The following is a 6,803-nucleotide window of genomic DNA, read 5'->3' as shown; positions in this document are numbered from 1 at the left end:
GTGGTTCTCTCTACTACTCACCAAAGAAGGTGTGCCAGATAATCGTGGCCTTCTGTATGCTGCACAACCTGGCTTTGCGACAACAGGTGCCTTTTCTGCAGGAGGATGGTCCAGAAGGAGGTCTTGTGGCAGCTGTGGAGCCTGTGGACAGTGAAGAAGAGGATATCGACAACAGAAACAACGTTATCCAGCAATACTTCCAGTGAGACACAGGTAAGAAGATGTCACTGCCTCACACATCTCATACAATTGCTAGACCTATCATATGTCTGTCACTTTCACCCAGTGTATGGACCTTGACTTGTCACTTTGCCTTTCCATTTCACAGATGTGGGTCCCACTGTGTGACCTCTGCTATATTACCTCATGGACTAGAGCTGTGTTACATCGGTATGTTGACAATACAATCGACATTGCTATATTCCATAGTTATTGCAAATACACATTTGTGAAAGCACAGACTGACTCCAGCTTGTTTTGTGATTCAAGGGTGTTTATTTCAGTGCAAAATAGTGGAGGGGGTTGTAAAATGGGCAGGGGTGATGGTGGAGGATTGTCCATGGCAGAGTCCAGTCTATTTGTTTCACAGGTGCATTTTCCAAAGGGGCATAGGAAGTGGGGCTAGGGCAGTTGATGGATGGACAGGGTGACGAAGTGGGACAGAGGGATGACATTCAGGGGGGTCTCATTTCCTGGCGGGGGTCTTGGCATTGTTCTCTGTCTTTGTCCTGGATCTCAGGGACCGTTTGCGGGGTGGTTCTCCTTTTGCAGGGGGTGGGGTGCTGGTGTCGTGGTCCTGTGGCGGTGCCTCCTGTCCACTAGCGCCGGCGGAGGTTGTGGGCTTTTCATCATCCAGGCTAGTGTCAGGGGCCCCTTGTTGTGCCATAGTGTCCCTCCTGGTGTTCACAAGGTCCTTCAGCACCCCTACAATTGTGACCAGGGTGGTGTTTATGGACTTAAGTCCCTCCCTGCTCCCCAAATACTGTTCCTCCTGCAGCCGCTGGGTCTCCTGAAACTTGACCAGTAACGTTGCCATCGTCTCCTGGGAATGATGGTACGCTCCCATGATGTTGGAGAGGGCCTCGTGGAAAGTGGGTTCCCTGGGCCTGACATCCCCCTGTCGCACATCAGTCCTCCCAGTTCCCCTGATATCCTGTGCCTCTGTCCCCTGAACCATGTGCCCACTGCCTCCAGGTCCCTGATTTTCTTGGGGTGGTGGGTTTGCTTGGGTTCCCTGTAGTGGTGGACATACTGCTGATTGACATGTCCTGGGGTCAGAGGGATGGGTCCGCTGGGTGGGTGCTGTGCTGGTGTTTCCTGAGGGGGGAGACTCTGTGGTGGCTTCTGCCAGTGTCAGGGGAACCGACTGTCCCGAGGTCCCAGATGGGCCGGGCTGGTCATCTTGATCCAGTTGGACAGAGCTGCTGTCATCACTGTGGGCCGCTTCTGTGGGGGGAGTGGGCATGTCTGGAACCTCCTGTCCGGTGACGTTGGGTAGGGTCCTGCAGGGGTGTAAAGGCATGATTATTGCATCTGTGTGTGCCATTGTGTGCAATGGGTGGGTGACCCTGTACTCCAGTGCTTGCATTCTTGTGTAGGGCCTTGTGTGATAATTGGTTTGGAGTCTGTGTGGGTATCTGTAGTAGACATGCTTCAGTGATGGGTGTCCATGCTTTGGTGTTGCATGCAGGCCTAGGTGTTGGGATGTGTGGGTTGTGATAGTGGGACATTTGTGAGGTGGCGGAGTGATAGGGGTGAGGGTGGGGTATGTCATAGCATGCAGGTAGGGTGGGGGATGTAATAGTTAAGATTTGACTTACCAGAGTCCATTCCTCCTGCTACTCCTGCGAGGCCCTCAGGATGCAGTATAGCCAAGACCTGCTCCTCCCATGTTGTTGGTTGTGGGGGAGGAGGTGGGGGTCCGCCGTCAGTCCTCTGTACTGCAATCTGGTGTCTTGAGACCACGGAACGCACCTTCCCCCGTAGGTCATTCCACCTCTTCCTGATGTCATCCATAGTTCTTGGATGCTGTCCCACTGCCTTGACCCTGTCTACGATTCTGCACCATAGCTCCATCTTCCTAGCTATGGAGGTGTGCTGCACCTGTGATCCGAATAGCTGTGGCTCTACCCGGACGATTTCCTCCACCATGACCCTGAGCTCCTCCTCAGAGAACCTGGGGTGTCTTTGCGGTGCTGTGGTGTGGTGTGGTGTGGGTGATGTGTGAGGTGGTGTGTGTTGTGGTGTGTGAGGGGATGTGTTTGTATGTGTTGTCTGAGGTGCGTGGATGTTATATGAGTGATGATGTGTTTGTGTGGATGCTAGTGTTGTTTCTGGTGGTGTCTCTCTCTGGGCTTCTTTCTCAATTTCTGTCGTAATGGCTTGTGGGTGATATGGGTGTGTGTTTTATATTGGATTGGGTGTGTGGGAGTGGTGTGTGTATGTGTATCAGGTGTGTGTATTTTGATTTGTCCAATGTGTTTGTGTTTTGTAAATGTGTGTGTATTTTGAGCGCGGCAGTGTGTTCCGGCAATGGAATACCGCGGTTGAAAGACTGCCGCGTGGATTCGTGGGTCGTGATAGTGTGGGCGTATTCCTGTTAGTGTGACGGTGGAGGTTTTGTTATCGCCAGTTTATCACTGACCTTTGGTGTGGCGGGCTTGTGTGGGTGTCTGGATTTTGGCGGGTCTCGGGCTGTGGGCCGTAATAGCTGTAGCGGAATTCCGCCGCCGCCGCGGTGTGTTGGCGGTCTTCGGCACGGCAGTAAGCGGGATTTACCGCCAATGTTGTAATGAGGGACATACTGTTTTAAGCTACCAAAACCACTGAAATTCACAAGATATAGGTAAATCAGGTAACTTTAACTCGGGCCCTAAAGTAAATGTAACTCAAGCCATTGCCATGGACTGGCGATTACCTCAGATATTACATCACTCATGATCTTGGAGTCTGTGCCCATTCTCCATTCGCAGCTGTGTTCGAGGTATTGGTTTGCACAAGTTTGTCTAGAGTGGTTTGTTAACCATGACATGTTGACATGTTCTGCCAGGCACAGGCCAATCTTCACACACCCCAGGCACAATAAAATGCCATTCTGCGCACCAGATCCTTCTCTCATGGGGCAAGGCCAACCGACCATCCCTCGCTTCCCAGGTGTGGCACGAGCAGTCAGTAGGTCCCCTGATACATGATGTTTTATTCTATAAAAGACGTCAGGCTGGCTGTTGTCTCACCAGTGTAGTTGGTTCCCACATGAGGAGGGCACACTCTGCCCCAGCCTCCAGCATTGCTGAGGTCATAAGCAGTGCATGATCGGGACACAAGTTATAGTTAGTTGACTAAAAGATCTGGTGTATTTCAACGTTTTCGGATTTTTTTTAACATTAATTCTTGTCTCATTTCAACATCTAACAATAATGTCACTTTAACCTTCATCGGTGTGCACATTGATCTAGTCACAGGCCCAGCGCAAAGACGCACTCCTTCATCCTGCCTCCAGCAATCCCAGCACCCACAAGCAACCATACCTGCAGCAGCAAGCCAACATTAAAGCACTAGACCTACCCCAATGGTAGGGTTCTAAGAGGCCCTTAGGTAAAAAGGCTCACAATATTGGCCATCTGCATGGTCTCGGATGCAGTTCAGGATGAAAGGAAAAGAGCAGAATTGAGGCAGGAAATATTTTCCAGGGCACAGAGTCATACAGCTGAGTCTACTCGAGCCCTGTTCAATGGGTTTAGTCTGTTGTCTGTTTTGATTCCCAGGCTATAATGTCATCTTCATTATCTGCAAGGATGCCTATTTAATCTAAAGCTCTGATCTAAAGACAGATATAAGAAACACTGTGAACATCAACTTCCGTAAATCCCTGAGATGTAAACCATGGTAGACTGTAGGAAATTAAATTAAATATTAAAGGCTTGCCTGTTATCTAACACTATATCCTAATTACCTTGAAACAAGTACGTCTTTATTTTCTATTAATTTATTGTGCTTAGTTAGGAGCTAACTATACGGAAAAGAGAAGCATAAAAGATTTTTGCATGGTAATGGAAATCAAAGTAAAAACAATAGATACATTTGGGGTAGTTCGCGCTTAGGTCTTCAGAACTTTTTGTCCACATAAGCTATCCACACCAAATTTGACTCCTTTTTTTTCCAACATCCTAGGGATTCAAAAGGTACCCAGAGTTTGTGGGTTCCCCGGGAGGAGGCCAAGAAATTAGCCATAATACAGCGAAAATTTCATTTTTTTCAAAGAAATGGGAAGAAAGGGCTGCACAAGAAGGATTGTAGTTGTTTTCCTGAAAATGGCATCAATAAAGGATTTACAGTGCTAAAATCACCATCTTCCCTGCTTTCGGAAACAGGCAAACTTGAATCAGAAAACCACATTTTTCAACACAATTTTGGCATTTTACTGGGATATACCCCATTTTTACTATTTTTTGTGCTTTCAGCTTCCTTCCAGTTAGTGACAGGAATGGGTGTGAAACCGATGCTGGATCCCGGAAAGCTAAACAATTTTGAAAAGTAGACAAAATTCTGGATTCAGCAAGGGATAATTTGTGTAGATCCTACAAGGTTTTCCTACAGAAAATGACAGCTGAAATAAAACAATGTCGAAATTTAGCTGAACAAACTGCCATTTTTCTCCATGCTTTACTCTGTAACTTTTTCCTGCAATGTCAGATTTTTTAAAGCAATATACCCTTACATCTGCTGGACTCTTCTGGTTGTGGGGATATATAGGGCTTGTAGGTTCATCAAGATTCCTAAGGTACCCAGAGCCAATAAATGAGCTGCACCTTGCAATGGGTTTTCATTCTATACCGGGTACACAGCAATTCATTTGCTGAAATATAAAAAGTGAAACATAGGTATCAAGAAACTTTTGTAGCTCCAAAAAGGGCATAAGATAAGGTGTTGAGAAGCAGTTCTTATTTGCACATCTCTAAATTCCGGGTTGACCATACAAGCATGTGAATTACAGACCATTTCTCAAATAGACGTCTTTTTTACACACTGTCTTATATTTGGAAGGAAAAAATGTAGAGAAAGACAAGGGGTAATAACACTTGTTTTGCTATTCTGTGTTTCCTCCAAGTCTCTCAATAAAAATGGTACCTCACTTGCGTGGTTAGGCCTATTGCTGGCGACAGTAAACGCAACATGGACACATCACACTTTTCATTGAAAACAGAGGTGTTTTTTGAAAAGTGCCTAGCTGTAGATTTTGGCCTCTAGCTCAGCCGGCACCTAAGGAAACCTACCCAACCTGCACATTTATGAAAACTTGGCACCTAGGGGAATCCACAATTGGGTGACTTGTGGGGCTCTCACCAGGTTCTGTTACTCAGAATCCTTTGCAAACCTCAAAATTTGGCCAAAAAACTCTTTTCCCCACATTTTGGTGACAGAAAGTTCTGGAATCTGAGAGAAGCCACAAATTTCCTTTCGCCCAGCATTCCTCCAAGTCTTCCAAAAAAATAGTACCTCACTTGTTTGGGTAGGCCTATCGCCCGCAACAGGAAATGCCCCAAAACACAACGTGGGCACATCACATGTTACCAAAGAAAACAGAGCTGTTTTTTGCAAAGTGCCTAGCTGTGGATTTTAGCCTCTAGCTCAGCCAGCACCTAAGGAAACCTACCAAACCTGTGCATTTTTTAAAACTAGACACCTAGGGGAATCCAAGATGGGATTACTTGTGGGGCTCTCACCAGGTTCTTTTACCCAGAATCTTTTGCAAACCTCAAAATTTGGACAAAAAACACTTTTTCTTCAAATTTCGGTGACAGAAAGTTCTGGAATCTGATAGGAGCCACAAATTTCCTTCCACACAGCATTGCCCCAAGTCTCCCGATAGCAATGGTATCTCTCTTGTGTGGATAGGCCTAGCGCCTGCGAAAGGGAATGCCCCAAAGCACAACGTGGACACATCACATTTTCCCAAAGAAAACAGAGCTGTTTTTTAGAAAGTGCCTTCCTGTGGATTTTGGCCTCTAGCTCAGCCGGCACCTAGGGAAACCTACCAAACCTGTGCATTTTTTAAAACTAGACATCTAGGGAAATCTAAGATGGAGTGACTTGTGGGGCTGTCACCAGGTTCTGTTACCCAGAATACTTTGCAAACCTCAAAATTTGGCAAAAAAACCCTTTTTCCTCACATTTCTATAATCTGAGAGGAGCCACAAATTTCCTTTCACCCAGCGTTCCCCCAACTCTCCAGATAAAAATTGCACCTCACTTGTGTGGGTAGGCCTAGTGCCCGCAACAGGAAATGCCCCAAAACACAACATGGACACATCACATTTTTACATTGAAATCTGACATGTTTGTTTAAAAGTGCCTAGCTGTGGATTTTGTCCTCTAGCTCAGGCGACACCTAGGGAAACCTACCAAACCTGCACATTTTTGAAAAGTAGATGACACCTAGTGAAATCCAAGATAGGGTGACTTGTGGGGCTCTCACCAGGTTCTGTTACCCAGAATCCTTTGCAAACCTCAATAATTGGCCAAAAAAACACGTTTTCCTCACATTTCGGTGATAGAAAGTTATGGAATCTGAGAGAAGCCACAAATGTCCTTTCATCCATCACTCCCCCAAGTCTCCTGATAAAAATGGTACCTCACTTGTGTGGGTAGGCCTAGTGCCTGCGGCAGGAACAGATCAAACAACAATCAATGTTGGTCCTTACATGAGGGCAACGGCTGACCCTGGGGTGATCCATTCCTGATGCAGGCACTAGGTACAAGCACTCAAGTGGGGTAGTGTTTTTATCAGGACAGGTGGGGAAACA

Source organism: Pleurodeles waltl, chromosome 1_2, assembly GCF_031143425.1.
Source record: "Pleurodeles waltl isolate 20211129_DDA chromosome 1_2, aPleWal1.hap1.20221129, whole genome shotgun sequence".
In the NCBI taxonomy this organism is placed as follows: Eukaryota; Metazoa; Chordata; class Amphibia; order Caudata; family Salamandridae; genus Pleurodeles; species Pleurodeles waltl.
Note: the sequence above shows the minus strand (reverse complement) of the source record.